At 37.8% G+C, this 24,956-nt stretch overlaps 1 long non-coding RNA gene across 2 annotated transcripts in view; it reads left to right on the forward strand.

The window, feature by feature from the left end:
* LOC307189357 overlaps positions 1 to 24,956 on the forward strand; it is a 260,015-nt gene that overhangs the window by 83,643 nt on the left and 151,416 nt on the right. Inside the window, exon 1 of one of the 2 annotated variants that reach the window (XR_013829166.1) lies at positions 22,006 to 22,105. The exons of the other annotated variant lie outside the window; for it this stretch is intronic. This is a non-coding gene — a long non-coding RNA (uncharacterized lncRNA). Of the gene's footprint in view, positions 1 to 22,005; positions 22,106 to 24,956 lie in introns of those variants that run through there. 2 annotated transcript variants of the gene reach the window in all.

Raw genomic sequence — 24,956 nt, forward strand, 5'->3', positions numbered from 1 at the left:
AGTATCTAAGATACTTTGGGGTACATGTATGCACAGAAATATGTATGGCAGGAGAATTATCAAAATGTTAATAGGTGTAATTGCTGTCTCTTGTGGTTATTTGTGACTCTAATTTCCTTCTTTTTCTCATTTGTTTTTCCTATAATGAACACAAGTTACCTCATTGTAAGAAAAATATTTTTTATGTTATTGCAAAAGATGTGTCTTTTCTATCTCCGTAAATTAATGTCAGATGTACCTTCTGCCACCCCTCCATTCCTTTTTTGTTTTTTGGTCTCTATTAACTTCTGTTCACAGTGCCAATGGCTTTTACTTGTGGCTTCATTTAATAGTGTGTGCAGCTGTCCTCATACTTTCAAGGTGACATTTCATACATGAATTTTTAAGTCACACTTTATCTTTGGTGCAGGAAACAATACCCTTTTAAAGCATCTGTTGCATTTTAAAATGTGTATTCAGATATCTTCCCCTTTAATTATTAACCTCATAACTGAATAGGTTACATGAAATTTAAACACTTCCTAGTTCTGAGGACATTATGTCATAAGAAGAGCAGTCTGACAAGGGTTTTGACTCTTGGGAAAAATACATGTTTTGTGGTATTTCTTTCTACTTTCCAACTCTGTTCACAAAAATGTGGACACTCTTTGAAGGAACCACTGTGCAACTGTGCAACCCTTTGAAGGAATCACCAATCTCCTCATTTTCTTTCTGAACTAGGCTCACACTTGTAAAAAGCCTGTCTTCACTGCTTTTGCACTTCTGATGCCAGCTTCCCTGGCCTCATTCTCATCCCAGTTCCTCATATGGTCCCCACCTCCTTATCAGTAGCAACTTGTGTTTCAGACCTTTCCCACCACAATTCTCTTCCCCACATGCAATTCTGTCCTTTCTTTCATTATTTTGAAGAATTTCCCTCAGCTCTTTGATCGTTTGGAAATCAGTCTCATAAACTTCTCTGTGTTCTAGCCTTAACTCTCAGGGAAACCATGAGACTCATCTATTTTTAGTGTAAGGGCTAAAAGCTCCTTCCCAGGTACAGAAGAGAGAAGCAGCATGGCATCCAAAACTTTTGGGTATGGCTAAAGTACAATAATTGGTGGGTGGTGAGATATTACAATAAAGGGCCCCAATCAGGAAGGATCCAGTGGCCCATATGGGGAAGTTTGGACTTAAACCAGAGGGATCCAGTGACATCTTTAATAAGCAAATAACTTGACTGTATTTATATATCAGAAAGATGTGATGAGATATAATGAAATAAAGGGGACTAAGGTAGGGGGCTGAGTATTGGTGGTGTGAAATGTGAGGAAATTGATTAGAAGGATAATGAGACTTGATGTTTGGACAGAGGAGTGTTATTAGATAAAAATGTTGGTAGGAGCCTTGAGAAATGAGTAGGCAAGGGTCAAAAACCCAACTCAAAAATTTTTTTCCATACAAATATTAGGATTATTTGTTCTAGTTCTGTGAAAACTGCTCTTGGTATTTTGATAGGAATTGCATTGGATCTGCAGATTGCTTTGGGTAGCCTGCCAGTGCCTTTGTACCTGGAGCATGTTCCAACAGATCCCTGCCCTTTGGGTACCTCCGCCCAAATTTGTGTGAATCTCCTTCATGTGTGACCCAGGTGCTTTTCAAACTGCTGCCTCTGCACCAGGACTGGGAGTGAAAGAGTTTTTGTGTTCCTTTTAAGGGTGAAGTCTGGGTTTCCTACAGACTTCTGGCTCTCCTGGACATAAGCCCTGCTGGTTTTCAAACCCAGACCATAGGGATCTCGTCTTCCCAGTGCAGGTCAAATGGACTGGGTAGGCCATGGTGGAGTGTGCACCTCTTGTTCCTCAGGAGGACGTCCACAACTGTGATAACACTCCTGCGTGGGTTGCCATGCCAGTACAATGAGCTGAGGCCAGAACTGCCTCTCTGCCGCTCTTATCCATCTCAACTGTACCCATCTCAGGCTATAAAGCATTAAGTATAGTATCTAAGATACCTTGGGGTACATGTATGCACAGAAATATGTATGGAAGGAAAATTATCAAAATTTCTTTTCTTTTTATGCTTAGTTGTAGAAGATCTTTTCTGCTAGGCTTCAGGTCATTCTCAGAGATAGTTGCTCTAATGTAGTTTTGGTAAGTCTGTGGAAGGTGGCGAACCCAGGATCTTCCCACTCCACCGTCTTGTCCATTTGATTTTAGGACAGATGGATATGTGTTAAAGACTCCAACCACTCTGGTACTGATCTGTTTCACCTTGCTTTTACTTTACATATTTTGATATTGTTATTCAACGTGCAGTATTTCAGGAGTTTTAGCTTTTCTCAAGTAGAACCGAAAGACAAATAGAAAAAAAATAGTTTCTTCCTTTGTTGATCCTCATTACCAGTTCTGCATCCTAAAGATAATCCATGTTTAACTATTTCTTTTTTGTTAATTAATTTTTTTGTTGGAGTAGAGTTGATTTACAATGTTGTGTTAGTTTCTGTTGTATAGCAAAGTGAGTCAGTTATACATATGCATTTTTTTTTAGATTCTTTTCCCATATAGTTTATTATGGAGTATTGGATAGAGTTCCCTGTGCTATTCAGGAGGTTCTTATTAGTTACCTATTTTATATACAGTAGTGTGGATGTGTCAATCCCAATCCCCCCAGTTTATCCCTGTCCCCCTTCCCCCTCTGGTAACCACAAGTTTATTTTCTACATCTGTGACTCAGCTTCTGTTTTGTAAATATGTTCATTTGTACCATTTCTTTAGATTTCACATATAAGCTAGATCATGTCATATCTGTCTCTTTATCTGTCTACTTACTTAATTGTTTCTTTTTGTTTTGGTTTGTTTTTTATTTCTTAAACCAGTCTTCTTTCTAATTGGCAAATGCCCTGAGTGCTCTCTTGCTTCAGATCTCTGGGTTTGTTGTCCCTCTGGCTGGAACCCTTTAACTCAGCTCTTCCCTTGACTGTTTCCTCATGATTTTAGTGTCAGGCCACTTCTTCAGAGACCACTTAATCTGAAACAAGCTCTGCCTTCCTACTTCCTTTTCTCATTTTACCTTGGTTTGTTTTCCTTACAGAACGCACCATGATCTAAAGTCACCATGTTTATCTCCTCGTTTACTTGGCTAGTTGATATCTATCCCATTAACATGTAAGCTTCCAGAGAACTAGTACCTTGTCTCTTATAATATCCTGGACACTCAGACCTAGAAGAATAAGAAGCATGTCGTTGGTGATCCATAAATACCTGCTGAATGAATGCAGTGTTATCCAACACTTAACCTCTCTGATATGCTGAAGCCGAATGATCGTTTTCAGGTTCCGTGTTCTATCTTCAGCCATGTTCCTAGGATTAGAATTTGCACTGGCTGCTTCTGTTCCTTGGAATAACTTTTGCGCTAGATATTCACAAGGCTCACCCCTTCACCTTTTCCAAGTATTTGTTTAAATCAAATCTTCTCAGTGAGAAGTTACCTGAACACCTCTATTTAAAAGTGCAAGTCCCTTCCTACACCATCATTTCTGATTCATCCTACATTTGCCTTTCCCTCAGAGCATGCATAATCTTCAGACAACTTAGGACAGCATCCTTATTTATTATCAATATATTGTACTGTATGTCTTCTGTTTGTCCTTCCCAATCCACTCTTCACCCTAAACCTCTCTGCTCTATACCCTAAAGGCCAATTTGCTTAGATCTGAGCTCTTGGCAAGATCATCATACATGGCCAAGTGCCTTGCCCCAGGTTCACTTATCCTGTATGGTGACCCTCTCCTGATTCCATGTTTCTGTAATGGCTCCCTTCCTTAAGCATAGGTCTATTGCTTATTATCTGTTTTTCTGCTCTATCATGGAAGCTCCATGAGGGCAAGCAGTCTGTTGTTCATTGATGGGTCTCTTGCAACCAGAACAGTGCTTAATACATAATAAATGTTCAATATTTGCTGAACGTTTAATGAACACTGACTCTGGGCTCAGAAAAATATTTAGGCCACTTACATTATTCCTCATCTCCCCTTTTGCCTATCCCCCACGTTTTGACAATTATAGTGTTATTTTTATTATCCTCCTGATTGCCTTTGTAACTTTAAATAATATGCTTAAAGCTTTATTTCTTCTATAAAATTTAGAGTCATTTGATTTCCTACTGTCTAAAATGAGAGGGTTAGAGCTACTGTCATACTCTCTACCTCTTCTCACATCTGTTTCACCTTTTTATTTTATAATATTAAGTTCAATATGTTTTGGTGGATTTTCTTCTTTTTTTTTTTTTTTGCGGTACGCGGGCCTCTCACTGTTGTGGCCTCTCCCGTTGCGGAGCACAGGCTCCGGACGCGCAGGCTCAGCGGCCATGGCCGACGGGCCTAGCCACTCCGCGGCATGTAGGATCTTCCCAGACCGGGGCACGAACCTGTGTCCCCTGCGTCGGCAGGCGGACTCTCAACCACTGCGCCACCAGGGAAGCCCGGATTTTCTTTCTTTTAAAAAAATATTTATTTATTTATTTGGTTGCATCAGGTCTTAGTTGCAGGAGGTGGGCTCCTTCGTTGCATCTCGCCAGCTTCTTAGTTGTGGCATGCACGCTCTCAGTTGCAGCATGCATGTGGGATCTGGTTCCCAGACCAGGGATTGAACCCAAGCCCGCTGCGTTGGGAGTGTGAAGTCTTATCCACTGCGCCACCAGGGAAGTCCCTTGGTGGATTTTCTTGACCCTATTTCCAATTTTTATATTGAATTTTGTATTTTAGGTGCAATATTTTAAATTTCAAAGAGCCTTTTCTTATATGTTTTCTTATATGTTTCATAGTTACCTTTTCTTAAAAAATTATTTAAAAACTATACTTCTCTAGCAATATCAATAATAAAACTCCCTTTATTATTACAAAAGTCAATTAGTAAACTTTACTACCTCCAATTTTATTTTCTTTTGTCAGAAAAATTTGTAAAGTTTTGTGAGTTTATTACTATTATTTAAAAAATACTTTAAAAAACTATTTAATCCAAGGTTAAGACTAAATATTTTCTTCAAATAGTATTTTTAATATGCACAGTAAAACATTTATATGAGATTTTTGGATTTAATTCTACATTTTACTATTTTGAATGCTAGTCCTTATAACAGTATATATTTTCTGGTTTTTAGTTATTTATGTTGACTTTTTCTTACTACTTTGAGACTAGTTCTTTTTTTCCCAGAAAAATAGTATATAGAGTTTATTTTCTGCATACTTGCATATATGAGTGGCTTTCTGTTGCTTTCACATGTAAATGATAAGGTGGCTGGCTTTAGAATTCTTGGTCACGGTATTTTTCACTCAATTTTAAAGACCTCAGTACTTTGTTCTTTGGCAATTAGAGTTGCTATAGAGAATTGGGAGTCCAGCTCTCTATTTTTTACTTTGTGGCTGCCTAGATGCTGGCATCATTATTTCTTTAAGCTTGAAGTTAAAAAAAATCACTGGCATAAATCTAAACATTAGTTTCTTTCATGAACATTCTTTTTTAATGATCTGTCCTATGAATTTGCAGGTGTACATATAGATATAGGAAACTATTTCTTTTATGCAGCTGATTATTGCTTTTATAATATTGATCCTGACCTCATTGAAACACTATCCATATTTTAAATTATAAGCTATTCTTCATAATCTGATTTCTTCATTCTGATTGCTTTCATAACTTATATTTTTCTTTTCATTTTAGGAGAATTTCTCAAGTTTGTAAGTGTTTTAATCCATTTGGACTGCTATAAAAAACACCATAAACTGCGTGACTTATAAACAACAGAAATTTATTTCTTATAAGCACACTAAACTCAGTCATGAGGGCACTGCTCTGCCCTCATAACCTAATCACCTCTCAAAGGCCCCATCTCCTCATACCATCATCTTAGGGGTTGGGATCTCAACACATGAATTTTGGGGGACACAAACATTCAGGTCATAGCAGTAAGCTTGTAATCTACTACAGAACATAGATTCTGTCCTTTATTGCTACCAATGCCATCTTAAATCTTATCATAGTTTCCCTATGTTCTTTCCTTACAATGACTTCTCAATTTTCATTTGTCTCTTAGTTTTTCACATCATCTTTCACCTTTTGCTTTATGTTTGGTTATTCTTCACTTTCACTGAGATTATAAAACCGATGTTTACTAGAGTAAATAATTTTTAAAAATATGTCCTTTCTCTGCCTTGTATTCTGTGTGTATCTTTCTCTTTTATGCTGCCCCAGTTATTTTTCAGACTTCAGTGTTATTTCTTGTTTATTCAGCGTTCAACAAGAAAAAGTCTACTGTCTTGTGATATTTGTTCTAGCATAGTGACTTCTCTTTGGGTTCCAGAACTAATCTAATAGAAACTGTTACTATTCTCCTTTGGTATCCTATGCCAAAAAGCTGTGACTCATTTTCTGTAAAGTGTGGGTTTTGTGGAAGGACCTGGGCTCTGGGCAGTCCTAGCAGGGACCTCCATCTTTGCACATATTCTTCTCCTCCAGGGTGTTGAAAGTGCTCTACGAGTGTCTCCATTAATCTTGGACACAGTTGATTCTGCAGGTTTTTGGGAAAAATTATGAAGCCTCATCCCTATCTTCTTCAGTGCAGGAGCTGTAGAAGGGGGTCTTATTTTTTCCCACCTGACTGCCCTTTGGATACAGCAAATATTTCTCAGGAAGAGGAATTGGGACTTACTCTTGGCAACATCTGTAAGGTTTGTTTCAAGTAGATGAGAGCTCCCCCTATACTCTCCATCCTTGTTTCTGGGACTGATGCCTATTTTCTTTACTGCCATGTTTCTTACATATATGACTATGGAGAAGTTTCCAAACTCCTAGGAGTCTCACTATAAGTCAATCAATAAAACATCACCCTCTTAAAAGTGTGACTGGTTTCAGAGATAGACTATATATAACCCAGGAGAAATGTACAATTGATTTATAAATTGGGAAAATATCAGTATGTGCCTCAAAGCTTTTGTGAGAATCAAATGAGATTAGTCCAGGGCTGCACTTAGTAAATTCTTAGGAAGGTCTAGCTCTTGTTATCCATATTGAGTATTGTTAATGTTTATGTGATTTTAGTCAGCTTTTGTTTGTTTCCATCACCAATGTGCCTGGAAAGCTGTATTTAGGATGTTTATTTGATACGCTGTGGTGTTGCCTGCATTGTTGATGGACCACCTCTAAATGTACATGTCCTGTAAATAAGGCTTCGAAAAGTTTGAGAGGTTATTTTAGACAGCACAGCCTCCATGAAGGAAGCCAGTATATTCTTTTACCCGCAACTGCCCTGTCCTACCTATATCACATCAATAGCAAATCATTTAAGATGGCTGATGACTACAGATTTATTAAATTACATGCAGTCACCCTCAAGGGCAACATAAGAGATTTGGAATCTAAAATAAGTCAGCTCTCATGCAAAATAGCGATGTTCTACTTCAATCTTTTTTTTTTTTATTTATGAGCTTAAAATATTTTTATGAATAGATCTTTCTCTTATCTACTGTTTGGTTACACAGTGTTCAGAAAAGACAGATTCAATGCTTGATATTTTCCCTCTATCAGTTTTTAAGTTGGTTCCCTGTCTTCCTCCAAGGTGACGGAAAGAACACACTATGTACCTGAAAATATAAATCTAGAATGACCAACACCAAGACTTATTCTAGTAAAACTACTGGACTTTAAAGAGAAACAAAAAAAATCCTTTGAACATCTAAATAGAAGAGATGTTTAAGGAGGAAAGTTAGATTATAATCAGACTTTTCAACAGTGATCTTTTATGTCTAAAGAAAATGGAGTAATTAAGATACTCAAGGAAAGAAAATGTGAGCTAAGGATTTTAATGGAAACTGACTTTCATTTATAAAGGACACAAACTGTAATTAACATGCAAGAACTAAAGAAATATTGTTTCCATGAGCTTTTCTTGAGGAATCTACTAGAGATGTTCTAGATGAAAATGAGTAGAAAGATATCAATGATGAGCATAAAACATAAAGTTATCCATAGAACTAAGACTAAATGAGGATTAAAAGAGAGCACAGTATGTATCAGCTTATATGCTCTGATAATGTTAATACATTACTTCAAAAAAGGGGGGGAGAATGGGGCAAGTATATGCAAAAAATTTTAATTGGTTTAAGTGATCAGAATTGTTATATTAGTATCACCTTTCGGAGATTGTTGTTTGTATAATGTGGGATAGAGCAAAGAGGAATTGTGGGATATTCTATTTCTGTTATATTCTGTGCCTTGAGGATTGAGATTCTCAGTGTGGGAAAATATACAGAAGTAATATAGGACAGGGTGAGGGAAATCCCTGTAGTATTAACTTGAAAAGGAAATATCAGTACGTACTCATGGGGCATCTTATTTTTAAAAGCATCTCTCTTGCTCTTTCCTCTTATCTCTATCCTAGCTCTTGTCACTGAACTCAGGTCCTGCTGCTCAGCCTCAAAAATTAATCCCCGAGGGCTTCCCTGGTGGCGCAGTGGTTGGGAGTCCGCCTGCTGATGCAGGGGACACGGGTTTGTGCCCCGGTACGGGAAGATCCCACATGCCGCGGAGCGGCTGGGCCCGTGAGCCACGGCCGCTGAGCCTGCGCGTCCGGAGCCTGTGCTCCGCAATGGGAGAGGCCACAACAGTGAGAGGCCCGCGTACTGCAAAAAAAAAAAAAAAAAAAAAAAATTAGTGCCCGAGAGGCAATTGTTGGTAGAACAACTTCTAATCAGAATGGCAGCAATCTGGGCAGATGGTGGACTCGGTGTCCCTCCAAAACCGTCTCCGAAGATTCTGCTCAGCTGTGAAAAATTTTAAAGGGAAAAAAGGAAGTAATCTCAGTTAATTTTTGAGATAGGGGGTCAAAGTTGCCGCCATCCCCCATGGCGTGCAGGCCTGTTGACTTCTTGTGGTCTTTCCTTAGATGCTATCGTATTCACAGTTTGTTCAAGAGATTACTGCAGGGGAAGCTAGGGAAGAGATCTGGTCATCTGTTAACTACTTATTCATCATTTCTACTTATTTGATCCATGGAAAGAACCAACAGGTTAGGCAAGGTATTGTATGATCAAAAGATACAATAGTGTGCTAGGGCCAGAGATGAGTAGAGCAAGGGGGGTGCCCGGTTAAGGTTAGTGACAAGGCAAAAGGGGCCTTCTGCAGAGAGCTCTTTCCTGCCAAAGGCTGGTTACAAATCCCCACTTCGCAGAATATCATTCCATTTCTATGGGGATTATGGGCGAAGGTCCGTCTTCTGTACCTTCTTCATGATGACATAGGGTGCCTTATTCTTAGAGTGGAAGACTCGACATGGGTCTGTAGCATCTCTTTGCTGACAGTTATAGATGCCCTTTTACATATACAGGCAGAACAGCTACAATTATTTTGATGCCCGCAAAGATATAGATTATTGTGAGCAATAGTGTTAATCCCATTCTCTTAAGGCCAGTTCTTGGAATTGTGCTGGCCACAGATTCAGTACTGCTCAAGACGGAGCAGCTAATGTCATGGCTGCAGTCTGGTCATCAAGCTTTTTCCCTCCGGTGGCAGTTACAGTATCTGTAAAACAGCCCAAGAATGTGCATCAGACATGGAGTATGTGACTCTCTCGTCCTAATCATTAACTGCTTCAGCGCTTCAGTTTGCTCTTTTGTGACTCAGGGAGGCCTGGGAGACTTTAGCTTTTCTATAAACAAGAGGCAGGGGGCATGGAGGGGGCTTTGTCCTCGGTGGGGGGGAGTGCCCCACAAGGAACATTTGCTCGGTTCCACTCTGTACTCTGAAAAGGCCCATAAAATAATGTCCAGCCCAGTCTCAATGAGTATCCCTAACACTAAGACTGTTGTCTTGAAACACTGTTTTCCACTGTCTGTTTCTAGGTGGGAACAGGAAGTAAACAAGATGAGTCTGGAACATCTTGTCATAACAAATAGCAAACAAGCTATTGAAGACACTGGATTCATGTTAACAGGACTCAGGAGCAAAATTGTGGAGGCTCCTGCTGGCTGAATTTGGGCCATTATGCCCACAGTTTCTTCAGCATTTTATTAGGAAAGTTTTCATACATATAGCAAAGTATATACACCCTTCCTCCCACTACTAGATTCTACTGTTAACATTTTACTGTACTGGCTTTATCACACCTCTATCCAGCTACCCAGCCCCCTTTCCACTTTCATCTATTTTATTATTTTTGTTTGTTTTGCGGTCCGCAGGCCTCTCACTGCTATGGCCCCTCCCGCTGCAGAGCACAGGCTCTGGACGCGCAGGCTCTGGACGCGGAGGCTCAGCGGCCATGGCTCACGGGCCCAGCTGCTCCGCGGCATGTGGGATCCTCCCGGACCGGGGCACGAACCCGTGTCCCCTGCATCGGCAGGCGGACTCTCAACCACTGCACCACCAGGGAAGCCCCTTTAGGTGCCCTTTTAAAGTAAAGTGCAGCTATTAGTACCCCTCCTACTAAATACGTCAGCGTGAAAATATTCACTTTTAAAATGTAAAACTGGAAATGAAACATGAAGATGATCCTGGTGACCGTCTGTGAGCCCTGAGATAAAGCTAGAAAGCAAAGAGAAAGGAAATCTAACAAAGACAGAGCTTAAGGGCAGCTGGAAGGAAGTTCTGTACTTTGACGGTTTTGCCTGGGGCCATTCATGGGTGGATGGGTTTTTTCCTCCTCCAATCTAAGCCATTCATCTTCATATATACATGTTTTTCCTTGTTATCTGTGACTTTATTGCTATTGGATCCTTTGCATAATCGAGTAGGAAATTCTCCATATTGCATTTTTACCTAGGATAAAGTAACTGCTTTTAGGTGAGGTTTTGAGCTTATAACAATGGAAGGAAAAATAATTAGCAAGTTATTCATTGAGACCTATTATGTTCACTTAGGGATGTACAAGTCACCAGCTTTGTCTTCCACAGTCCAGACACTCACACCACTTGGAGCTTCCTCCACTGATTACGTTTATTGCCTTTTCAACTAAGAAATTTGGAACATGCTGCTACCCCTGCCTGGTATTGAGGAAAAAATTAGTCGATCTAAGAAAGAAATAGAAAATTTTTTTCAAGCCAAATTGAGGATTATAACCCGGGAACAGCCTCTCAGAAAGCTCCGAGAAATGTTCTCCCTGTTAAAGGTCAAAGCAGCGTTATGTAGATTTTTAGACAGAGGGCTGTACCTTAAATGACATAGATAGTTTGCACGATCCAGATCTGTAGGCACAGGCTGGTGGCTTCTCATGACCCCCTCGAGAAGGAATATCTTTTAAGGAGTTGTCTTGTTGGTGCTGGGAGAATGTTACTCTTTGTGGTTGAGCAGGTATTTCTCTGATGGGGGAGGTTGGTCGGTGCATAATACAGATATACAATGCACAGGAGAGGGGAGAGAGGAGGCTGAAGGGCAGAGACAAGTTTTTATGTTTAAATTTTTTCTTGTCTTGCCATAAAATATGAATTTTATTCACAGTGGAAAGCCCCCTCTCCCACTGCAAAGTGTGTTCATTGATACAGAGCCATGTGTATCTCAGTTATATATTCACTACACTATGCACTGTATACATATATATAAAATATTCTCTCTATGTGTTCTTCTATATTTAAATATTATATGCATACACATACATATATTTACACACATGCACACACTCACCATATGAATCAAATGTCAGTCTACGTAAACCATTTTCCACAACAACTACAGCTCAGGAGAGATAGCAGTCAATTCATCCCTGTATATCTCCATTATAGATGTAGGTTCTTCCATTTTTGTTATTGCTTTGATCAAGGATTTGGGAAAATGCCTTCTTAATAACTCAGTGAAAAACCAAAGAGAATGCTGAGACACTAGCCTACTTACTTTACAAATTAACCACGATATAGGGGAATAATTGTAAGTTTCAATTTATAAGGGACATACAAGATTCATAGGGCTAAATTATGTACTACAATCTATGGACCTGCCTGTATGTATCAACCATGATTGAAATCTTTCATTCAGAGCTGGGCACCAGCTTCTGGAGAACTGCATGCTTCTGGCACTTGAAAAAGTTTGAATATCCTTATTATTGAAGATAATGATATTATCTACCCTGTAATGGAAGCTGTGGAGTTACTCTTAGACAAGTCTTAAACTTCTTATCATTGCTGACAATAGCTCATAGGGTACACAATATTTTGACTTAGCCATTTTAATGCAAACATTTTAGTCATATTTTGCCACAGATAAATTTTTAAGACAGTGGTAAATTGTATTAAATCAATTTAATTTTGTGGCTGCTTTTTTAAAAAAAAAAAGAACCACTAAGCCATTTCTAATTTCCCATTTTCATTTTTATTTCATAAAATTAATATTATCAAAATTAATTCTATTCAATTTAAATTTAAGACTAATATTTAGTTCATCAGTCACATATTAATTATCCTGGCTTTTTGTCACCGGGGGATTTCTTTGGTGGCAATAATTTCCTCTAAGTCCAGTACTCTTTGGTGAATTTTTGTGGCTATAAATGCATCAAAAATATATGATTCTTTGATCAATTTTACTCAGTTTTCATAATTTTAGTTTTAACAGCGAATACATTTATTTTGTGCTTATTTCTCGTGTAATGCTCACCATGAATGAGTTATGAGATTGACTTACAGGTAGGTTATATTAGCCATCTAAGACAAATTTGGAGCAATTTTGTGATGGAGAGGGAGAGAATCACACAAAGAGATATGGGGGAGACTAGGAAAGGGAGTGGTGTGAGAAGAAGAGAAGGTGGCAGTAGGAGCAGAGGAGGAGAAAAAGAGAGGTATGAGAGAAATTATTTTGGTGTATTGAGTGTTACGCAATGGATATCAATGTGGTACATATGCAAAGTAAGCTATTCAAAATATCCTTGGTGTATTTTACACGTTTTACCTGTCAATGCAAACCATTTTTGTAAAGATCACCTTTGGACAAAACTCCTTTATTCACAGAAGCTTGGAATCAGGTGGGTACTGGGCTTGCCCTTCTTGGTTTAGAAGCAAATGTATTTCCCTAGTGTGGAATCCTTTTCTGTTCTTGAGAGACATGGGAAAAAACAACACTGCACAATTCATTATAAGTAATTCAGGAGAAAAAGTAAACATATTAATCACTTGAAAACCACTGCAATTAAAACTTAATTTGAAGTTGCTTATAATTCTCCTTGCTTTTGTGGGGGAAGGATAGAGGAAACATGTCTTTAAGCTCCGTAGCATATTTTATAGGTGGGGCATTTTCAAATGATGCCCCATACTGGGTCCACATGCATTTTTGCTAGAAAGTCATCTGAAATGGCATGATGTGTTGAAAGAGTCATGCCACAGTCAGGACCTAAGGTAAATGGTTTCTCCCTTCCAGGCTCTAACTTCCTCCTGTGTGCAAAAGAGAGCTGAACTGTGAGGTTTTCTAGCATTGGTATCACAATTTGCTGTCTTTGAGATGCTTATATACGTCCCTTTGGACAAATGATGAGAGAGCAGTGCCAACACAGCTTTGTCTTCCCACGTACAATCTGATGACTGGGATGCTTTCCTTATTGAGCAGATGCCATCCCTTTTTCCATTATCGACCTCAGCTTGTGTTAGGTCAGGGGCACGGGCTTGGCTCAGGTTGACCCCTGGTTAATTGGAACTGAGTGTAATCACATTAGCTCAGTTGGGAGTTTTGAAAATCACATTAGCTCATCCAACAAAAGTGAATCTGCCAATAATTTATGTCATGGATTTGCAATTAGAATATAGAGGTCTTTCTTATTCTTCTTCTTTGTGTCTTTTTGATAAACGAAAAGAAAAACCACCCCAAAGAAATTAAAATTTCAAACATCTTACAGGTTATGTTTTAATAAAATTTCATTCTTTAGCTATAAGTTTGGGCCCCTAAGTGAAGGATGTTTTAGGGAATGATTTTTTGTTAAAGTGTACTTTTTTTAAAATATTTTTTTTGATGTGGACCATTTTTAAAGTCTTTATTGGATTTGTTAAAATATTGCTTCTGTTTTATGTTTTGGTTTCTTGGCCACGAGGCATGTGGGATCTTGGCTCCCCAACCAGGGATCAAACACACACCCCCTGCATTGGAAGGTGTAGTCTTAACCACTGGACCCCCAGGGAAGTCCCAGGGAATGATTTTTTATTGGTCGTTTTATATAATCTACTAAGGGTTCTTGGTAAAGATCATAGATAAATAAGTTTGAATAGTTATCTTTGTCAGAGCTAAAGATTTCAGGAATATTGGTTTGACAATATTCTCAGAGGAATATTTCATTGCTAGGTCTTTATAATCCAGTTATATGAAAAGTACAATAACTGATATTGTATGAGATACTGTTAGTACCCAGATTTGGGAGACCAACTCTGTCTTTGGTGGAGGAAGTGGTTAAGGTAGACCAAAAATGGTGAGAAGGCATTTACTTGCATAGTAGGATTTGCTGAGAGGTAGCTACCATGAATTAAATATAAATTTTATGTCAAATATGGTGCTAAATGTTTTTGAAACACTATATTAAGAACTATATAATAGGCCTAATTTATACTTCATTTCATAGGTGAGAAGCTGAAGCTCACATTCCTTAAGCAACTTGCCCGTATCTCATAACTAGTAGATGAGTGAGCAAAACTTCAGAGTCTTTGGTCTCAATAGAAGCTTTAGATAAAAAATCACCCGTGAACTCAAAAATAACATCTACATCAACAACGGCAGTAACAATAAAAACGTATTGAATCAGAATCCTTGGGAGGGGGCAATTTTTTAAAAGAAGTTTAAGAAATTCTGCAGGTAGTTCTTTTGTACCACCAGGACTGACAGGTGTGGATGAGGGTCAGTAATGGGGGCACAGCAGGCAGGCTCTAGTTTTGAAAAAACCCTAGTGCGTTGCTAGTAACCATAAAAGAATGGAGCTTTCAGTGGCCCTTAGGAGATATGACATACTGGTCTGTGGTAGACAATTATCTGCTGTATATGTGTAAACTGAAAGTTAGTCACTGTACTCAGAAGGCTTCGGAAATACATCTCAACTTAGGTTTCCTGGAAGAATTGGAATTACCTTCTTCCTTCCACCAAGAAGAAAGATAAGGAACAGAAACTAGAACACTGGCGTTCCATGAAAGGAAAGGGAAGCTCTTCCCAAGTAGGGTGAGTTGCAACCACCTAGGGAAGAGAAAGCATCACAGGCTCTGGAAAAGGATGAAGATGTAAATGGAGCAAGATGCTGGAGGCAGTGGGATGCAGATGGAGAATGGAGAAATGGGACTGAGATGCTGTATCTGAATCATAGGGAATCTTACTCCTGTTCCTCTCAGGAGGGGTAGACAATACCTGGGGTGGGAGTTGTATCTGGCTCTGCACATCACACTTAAAGAGGAGCATGAAAGAACTGGATGATGTTTTGAAAGAGTGACAGGGACATTAAGGAATTTAAAAAACTCATTTGATAAATTTCTGAAGGAATTTGGATTGCTCCTTATCTCAGAATGGGGAATAGCAGATTTGGAGGGGGACTTCTAAAATCTTTAAAAATACGTGAAGGTGTCATGTGGAAGACGGAGCAGGTAAATTCTGTTTTACTCCAAGACCTACAACTGAAACCAGTGCGGTAGAATTCAGAAGGAGACATAGTTTGTTTAAATATAAGAAAACATTCTCTAACAGCCAGAAATAGCCAGTTTAGTTATGAGATGCAAGTGGGCAGACAGAAGCTATTGAGTACATTTGAACATTGGTTGTATTGTTAAATCAGGTGGCCTTTAATGTCTCCTTTAACATGTTCAGCAACCTCTGACAAGCCCTGGAGGAGGGATGATCAGTCCCAGGTAGTCCAAGCATGTATTCCTCTTATCCGTGTAGCTCATAGATATATAGAGCAAATAACAAAATTATTATGGGGGACGTGGGTGGGTAGGAAATGCTATGCTGCAGGGAAAGCCAATGTTTGGTTGCTAATCACAGAGGCTAGATAAGCAGTCCATAGAGCCAAAATGGGGAGAGGATTGATTAATCAGGAAAGCCAGGATCAAGAAGCAATAAGAGTCAGAGATAACTGGAAAGTGGTCAGATGAATTCCTGAAATAGAGTACTTATAACTATGACAGGCTTTCCTCTGGTCCCAATATACTTTCATGGATGAGCTGGGCTCTTTGAAATTCAGTGGAGTTTTATTTTTGTTAATTTTAAGTGTCATTCAGCATTTTCAAGTTACGTGTTTTATGTTGCCAAATAACCATGCAGTGCTTAACTCTCAAAACCGTTGTAATTATTGTGTCTGGATAAATAAAAATTACATCAGTGTGGCAAAGTAGAGGAGCCTCTGAATTGGAAGTCTGGAAACATAGCTCTGATAGAAGTAACTCTTTGACCTGAAACAAATAAAGAAAATTTGTTTGTGCCTCAGTTTTACCACTGGCAAAACGTCCAGCCTAAATATGACTGCCACAGCCAGTTCAAGTTTAAAATTATATAGTTATATTATATATTATCCTTTAAATTTTATTACTGTGGTCACTACTCTTGTTATTGTTCTTGGGGTTATCTCTCAAATAGCCCAGTCTTTGTTCATGAAACTGCCTTGGACCAGGATTATAAATACTGGGTAGGGACAAATTGTCTGAACCCATTATGTTACTAACAGTCTGGAAAATAGAGCTATATAACCCAAATGACCCCAGAATTTCTTTGAAGTCCTTCCTGCCTTAAGATACTTTGCCATTATGTTTTAAGAACATGGTGTCTAGCAGAATTTATCATCCATTTCAACAAGCTGCATGTATTATCATCGCCCTACTCTGTATCTTTCTTTCTAATCAATTTTATTATTATGGTAAAATATACCTAATGTAATATGTAACATTTCAATCATTCATAGATGTACAATTCAATACATTCACAACGTCATGTAGCTCTCAACACTATCTATACCTATACTTGTTTTTTTGTTTGTTTTTTTTTTTGTGGTACGCGGGCCTCTCACTGTTGTGGCGTCTCTCGTTGTGGAGCACAGGCTCCGGACGCGCAGGCTCAGCGGCCATGGCTCACGGGCCCAGCCACTCCGCGGTATGTGGGATCTTCCCGGACCGGGGCACGAACCCGTGTCCACTGCATCGGCAGGCGGACTCTCAACAACTGCGCCACCAGGGAAGCCCTATACTTGTTATTAATATTAATATTTTTGATTATAGACATCCTAATGGCTGTGAAGTGGTATCTCATTGTAGTTTTGATTTGGATTTCCCTAATAACTAATGATGTGGAACATCTTTTCATGTGCTTATTGACCTTTTGTGTATCTTCCTTGAAAAAATGTCTTTTTTGCCTAGTTTTGAATTTAGTGTTTATTTTGTTTGTTTTATTGAGTTTTAGGAGTTTTTTATTCTGGATACTAATCCCTTATGAGACATATAATGTACAATTATTTTCACCCTTTGAGTAGGTTGTCTTTTCGCTTTCTTACTAGTGTCTTTTGATGAACAAAAGTTCTTAATTTTGATAAAGTGAATTAATTTTGTTTCTTGTTGCCTGTGCTTTTGGTGTCATGTCTATGAAACTATTGCCAAATCCAAAGTCATGAAGATTTTCCTCAATGTTTTCTTCTAAGTGTTCTGTAGATTTTGCCCTTACATTTAGGTTTTTGATCCATTTTGAGTAAATTTTTGTGTATGGTGTAAGGTAAGAGTCCAGCTTCATTTTTTTGCATATGGATAACCAGTTGTTCCAGAACTATTTGTTGAAAAGACTGTTCTTTCTCCGCCGAATGGCATTGGCATACTTGTTGAAAGTCAATTGATCATGTATGTGTGGGTGTATTTCTGGATTCTCTATTCTATTCCTTTGATCTATATGTCTGCCCTTATGCCTGTACCATACTGTCTTAATTACTGTATCTTTGTAGATAGTTTTAAACTCAGGAGGTGAGTCTACCAACTTTATTCTTCTTTTTAAAGATTGTTTTGGTGATTCATGATCCCTGCAATTCCATATGGTTTTGAGGATTGACTACAAAGGCTGTTAAAATTTTCATAAGCACTGCATTGAATCTGTAGATCACTTTGGTTAACACTGGTATCTTAACAATATTGTCTTCTTATCCATGAGCACAGATTATCTTTTCATTTGCTTAATTTGGTCTTTAATTTCTTTCAGCAATGCTTTCCAGTTTTCAGTGTACAAGTCTTTTACCTCCTTTGTTAGATTTATTCCTATTTATTTATTTATTTTTAACATCTTTATTGGAGTATAATTGCTTTACAATGGTGTGTTAGTTTCTGCTTTATAACAAAGTGAATCATCTATACATATACATATATCCCTATATCTCTCTCTTGTGTCCCCCTCCCGTCCTCCCTATCCCACCCCTCTAGTGGTCACAAAGCACCGAGCTCATTTCCCTGTGCTATGCAGCTGCTTCCCACTAGCTATCTATTTTACATTTGTAGTGTATATATGTCCGTGCCACTCTCTCACTTCGTCCCAGCTTACCCTTCCCCCTCCTCGTGTCTTCAAGTCCATTCTCTACATCTGCGTCTTTATTCCTGTCTTGCCCCTAGGTTCTTCAGAACCATTTTTTATTTTTAGATTCCATATATATGTTTTAGCATACGGTATTTGTTTTTCTATTTCTGACTTACTTCACTCTTTATGACAGACTCTAGGTCCATCCACCTCACTAAAAATAACTCAATTTTGTGTCTTTTTATGGCTGAGTAATATTCCATTGTATATATGTGCCACATCTTCTTTATCCATTCATCTGTCAATGGACACTTAGGTTGCTTCCATGTCCTGGCTATTGTAAATAGAGCTGCAATGAACATTGTGGTCCATGACTCTTTTTGAATTATGGTTTTCTCAGGGTGTATGCCCAGTAGTGGGATTGCTGGGTCGTATGGTAGTTCTATTTTTAGTTCTTTTAAGAACCTCCATACCGTTCTCCATAGTGGCTGTATCCATTTCCATTCCCACCAGCAAGTGCAGGAGGGTTCCCTTTGCTCCACACCCTCTCCAGCATTTATTGTTTGTAGATTATTCCTATTTCTTTTTGATGTTATTTTAAATGGGACTGCTTTCTTAATTTCCTTTTCAGGTTGTTCATCACTGGTAAATAGAAACAAAACTAACTTATCAGTGAAATGGTATGAAATATTATGCCATATTTACAGCATGTTTCCTCTATTTGGTATGTTTTCTTTGCTTTTTTTGTATTTCTTTCTGAATGTTTGAAAGCTTTGTTTTTGTTCTAGTCATTACTTTTCCTTATGATAAGATCAATCACTTTTTCCTCATTTAGGCTTCTGTTATTCGGCTTTCAGTTTTAAATAATATATGCTAATTCTCACCGATGTCTAGGGTTAATAAGTGAGATGACTGTACTCTTCACTTTCTTCTCCTATTATTTTAGTGCATTATTTATACTGTTTTATAATGTACAAGAGTTAAATGCTATTCTTTCACTTGTCCTTACCTTTGTTTTAATCTTAGATCTCCAGTTAAATACATTAAAACTTTGTTACTAGTCTTTCTGCTAAATACATTAAAACTTTGTTACTAGTCTTTCTGCTAAATATCCTCAAACTTTTAGTTTAATAAAATTTGTCATCTGGAAAATTCCCTGGGAAAGTTTTTTAAACAAAATCTCTGAGTTTTTAAACCTGTCAACTGTGGGGTTTTTTCTTTTAACTTTGATATTTAAAGGAATATTTAACTATATCTAAAACTGTCTCACATTTTCCTCCTTGACATTTAAAAATACTTTTTTACTTTAGTCTTGATTTGTATGGGGTTATCAAGTTGTGTGATAACAAGCTAATTTGATTTCTTTTGTAAGTAACTGGGTCTTTTACCTGAAGGCTCAGACTATATTTTAATTTAAAGTCTAATAGTTTCTAGTACATACTTTGCTGTCAAGCATATCAGATCCATTTTTCCAGTTACAACCTTCAGTACCTTGTACTTTCATTTTATCTTCCATGATGATTTTCTTCACTTCATTGTTTGCATGATCACTTCTGTTATTCATTTCAATTCTGATATTTTGAATATTTGACTCAGGAATTTTTTTTTGAAAATGTTTCTTAAAAGGCATATAGTTTATGTTGGAGAGTTTTTAAAAATAGTTTTCCTCTGCTTTATGTTTGAGTGGTTGATTTTTAAGGGGAGACTTTACATTAACTGCAATATTTTTATTCTCATTTAAAGTTTTCTTCATAAAGTGGCTTTGTAAGTATGTAATTTTACATCATTTTCCTCTTCATCTTTAAGTGTTGTATTTTTTTCTGAATCAGCATTAATAGGTGTATGTAAGCAGGAGTTAGGGGCTTCATTGTGTTCTTGGTTTCTTATATCAAAGGTACCTGTACCTTGTTCTGTTAGTAAAGTGCAGTTTCTTATGAATTGGTATGTTTTCTCGTTTTGTGATTTGATAATTGTCAATAATTTAAACTATTATTCTCCTTCTTTTCTTCCCTTTAAGCTTCCAAGGGATGCTTCTCCAGCCCACGTCAAAATTCCCTTCCACAGAAATAATTTCTTCCCAAGCCTGTCACTATTCCAATGCACTTCAAGCCCCTTCCTTCCAAAGGTAATTAAAGAGACATGGCAGTTAAATGCAATATGTAACCTTAAAACAGCTAGACATTGTCATTGGGCAATTGGCAATACTTGATGATGGACTGTGTACTATAGAACAGTATTGTATAGTGTATCAATGTTAAACCTCCTGAGTTTGAAAACTGTAATGTGGTCATGTAGGAAACTTTTTTCCTTAAGAGATACACACTGAACTATCAGGTAAAGGGGCAAAATGTCTCCAACTTCCTCTCAAATAATTCATAAAAATGATATTCATATATATTATATTCATATACATATTATATTCATATATAACAATATTCATATATGAATTGAATCAACCTAAAGGTAAACAATTGATTAATTTGGAAAAGTGTACATGAGCACTTCTTGTACTCTTTCTGCAATATTTTTTTTAAAAAATCACCGATAACTTTATTATTTTATTTTATTTTTTGTACATCTTTATTGGAGTATAATTGCTTTACAATGGTGTGTTAGTTTCTGCTTTATAACAGAGTGAATCAGTTATACATATACATATGTTCCCATATCTCTTCCCTCTTGCGTCTCCCTCCCTCCCACCCTCCCTATCCCACCCCTCTAGGTGGTCACAAAGCACAGAGCTGATCTCCCTGTGCTATGCGGCTGCTTCCTACTAGCTATCTATTTTACGTTTGGTAGGGTATATATGTCCATGCCACTCTCTCACTTTGTCACAGCTTACCCTTCCCCCTCCCCATATCCTCAAGTCCGTTCTCTAGTAGGTCTGTGTCTTTATTCCTGTCTTACCCCTAGGTTCTTCATGATATTTTTTTTTCTTAAATTCCATATATATGTGTTAGCATACAGTATTTGTCTTTCTCTTTCTGACTTACTTCACTCTGTATGACAGACTCTAGGTCAATCTACCTCATTACAAATAGCTCAATTTCGTTTCTTTTTATGGCTGAGTAATATTCCATTGTATATATGTGCCATATCTTCTTTATCCATTCATCCGATGATAGACACTTAGGTTGTTTCTATCTCCTGGCTATTGTAAATAGAGCTGCAATGAACATTTTGGTACATGACTCTTTTTGAATTATGGTTTTCTCAGGGTATATGCCCAGTAGTGGGATTGCTGGGTCATATGGTAGTTCTATTTGTAGTTTTTTAAGGAACCTCTATACTGTTCTCCATAGTGGCTGTACCAATTTACATTACACCAGCAGTGCAAGAGTGTTCCCTTTTCTCCACACCCTCTCCAGCATTTATTGTTTCTAGATTTTTTGATGATGGCCATTCTGACTGGTGTGAGATGATATCTCATTCTGCAATATTTTTTTAAGTTTGCACTTATATCGAATGAAAAGTTACAAATAAGAAGGCTTCTTCCTTTCAGTTTTTTTAATAAACAGATCTATCAAGTCATAGAGCTGTTTTCAATACTTCATCACACATGGTGGGATTCTTCATTCAAGGTTTACAATATTTGTTCCTAAAACCCCGATCTCCTGATCTTCTTTGCCTGCAGAAGCTCCTGCAGCCATAAACAGGTAAGACAGTTAAGTGGTTATTTTGATGAATTGTTGGGAGCTGAGTGTGGACTAATGTGAGAGAGATACTACTGGGGGCAGCATTCTTGGAGGGTCTTCCACGCTTTTGTGGGCTTCATCTCCGTGAACCCCACTAGATTCTTCTCCTGAAGACCTGAGGAAGAGTTCCTCAAAATTCTGGCTAGGAGAAGGGAAGGATAATCCTTGTGAAATACACCCACAGCCTTCTTCATAACAAATGCCTTCCCTCCAGAGGAAGAGACTTTGCCAGTCTTAGCTGGGAAAGGACATTCCTGCCACTCTAGAACACTCTAGCATTCCTGTATCATCTAAAGGGGAAAAACACATAGTAAACAGGTTCAGGGCTTCAAGGAAATAGACTGGGGATATTGTGGCCTGAGAAACGAATGGGGAATGGGGAAGAATAAAATCTATACCACTGGAGAGTCACTTGTAAAGGTCATAGACCAGAGACACAGCCCCGCTAAAAGACTGAGATTTAATTATAAGATTATAGAATGCTTCTCTTCCACCACACCTTATCATCACATTGACTGAGCTCCAGTATTACAGTGAATTACAGTGGAAAGAGCTGCAAGGCATAGATTCTCCCCAAGGTACTTAGGGAAGTCCAAAGTCAACAGGGGAGACAAAAATAAAGACATTAAGAAAACTGATGCCTCTGGCTATGGAAAACATTAAATACAGCCAAGGTTCTTGCCAAGTTAATATAAATCTTCACATGGAAGGCCTATTTACCTCAGTTCCTGTTGCCTAATATGTCAAGTCCAGCTTTCCACAGAAATTACAGTACATGCCAAAGGCAAGAAAAACAGTCTCAAGAGACAAAGTAATCATTGGAACCAAACTCAGGTCACAAAGATGTTGTTATTATCAGAAAGGAGATTTAAAATAACTATGATTAATATGTTAAAGACTCTAATAGTGAAAGTAGACGAGCTATAAGAACAAATGGGTAATGTAAACAGAAGGATGGAAACTCTAAGAAAAAAGCAAAAGCAAATGTTAGATCAAAAACATTGTAATACAGTTGAAGAAAGTTTTTGATGGGCCATCAGTAGACTCAACACAACTGAAGAAAGAATTAATGTTCTTAAAGATAGGTCTATAGACACTTCCCAAACTAAAATTCAAAGAGAATAAAGGATGAAGAAAAAATAGAATAGAACATCCAAGAAATGTGGGACAATTTCAAAAGGTGTAATTTTTGCATGATTGGAATACCAGAAGGAGAACAAAGATGACACAGAAGAAATATTTAAAGTAATTATGGCTGTAAGCTTTCCAAAATATAGACAACAAACCACAGATTCAGGAAGCTCGGAGTACACTATGCAAGGTAAATACCCAAAGTAAACCACACCTGGACATGTCATATACAAACTGCAAGAAGGAATGACAAAAGGGTAATCTTGAAAGAACCGGGGGCGGGGGGGAGGGGGGGTGGAAATCATCTTACCTGTAGCAAGGATAAGAATTATACCAAACGTCTTGTCAGAAACCGTGCAAGTTAGAAGGGAGTAGTGTGCGATATTAAAAGTGTTGAAAGAGAAAATTCTGCATTCAACAAAATTATCTTTCAAAGTGAAGAGGAAAAAAAGACCCTATCAGAAAAACAAGAAAGCTAAGAGAATTCATCACCAGCAGACCTCCACTGCAATAAATGTTAAAAGTTCTTCAAGTAGAGGAAAAATGATATAGGACAGAAAATTGGATCTACATGAAAAGAAAAGCATCAGAGAAGAAATAAAGGTAAAATAATACTTTTATTTTTCATATTCTCCACTGATCTAAAAGATAATTGTTTATTTAAATAAATGAGTAACAAAGTATTGGCTGATTATATCATACTGATGAGTGAAATTCATGACGACACATTTCACAAGGGACAGGAAAGAGGAATTTAGATTACTCTCTATATGTGCACTACATGTGAAGTTGCAGAGTGTTAATGTGAAGGTGAACTTAGATTAGTTAAAAATTTATATTAGTAACTCTACAGCATCACTAAAAACAGCTAAAAAAGAGAAGTATAAGTGATGTGCTAAGAGAGCAGATCAAATGGAATCATATAAAATGCTTAATTAAAACCAGAGAAGTCAGAAAAAGAGGTGGGAAAAAAGAACAAACGCCATGAATGGAAAACAGTTACAAACATGGTAGATATGAACCCAACTATATTACTAATTGCACTAAATGTGAATGTTCTAACTATATCAGTAATTGCACTAAATGTGAATGTTCTAACACCATTTAAGATACAGAGACAGAGGGGCTTTCCTAGTGGCGCAGTGGTTAAGAATCCACCTGCCAACGCAGGGGACACAGGCTTGAGCCCTGGTCCGGGAAGATCCCACATGCTGTGGAGCAACTAAGCCTGTGCACCACAACTACTGAACCTGAGCCCTCGAAGCACAACTGCTGAAGCCCGCATGCCTAGAGCCCATGTTCTGCAATAAGAGAAGCCACCACCAACTAGAGAAAGCCCAGGCAGAGGAACGAAGACCCAACACAGACAAAAATAAATAAATTAATTAATTAAAAGAAAAAGTTCTCTTATAAAAAAAAAATACAGAGACAGAGTAGATATAAAAGACCCAATTATATGTTGTTTACAAGAAACTCACTTAACTCTAAAGACTCAGACAAGTTAAAAAGTAAAGAGAGTGGAGAAGATATATCAGGCTAGTGAAAGCTGGAGTAGCTATATTAGTTTCAGAGGAAATAGATGTCAGGAATAGGAAGCTTCACAGGGAAATAGAGGGGCATTACATAGTGATAAAGGAGTCAATTTTCCAAGAAGACAAACCAGTCCTAAGTGTTTATGTAA

The sequence above is a fragment of the Stenella coeruleoalba genome, assembly GCF_951394435.1.
Source record: "Stenella coeruleoalba genome assembly, chromosome: 7".
Taxonomy (NCBI): domain Eukaryota; kingdom Metazoa; phylum Chordata; class Mammalia; order Artiodactyla; family Delphinidae; genus Stenella; species Stenella coeruleoalba.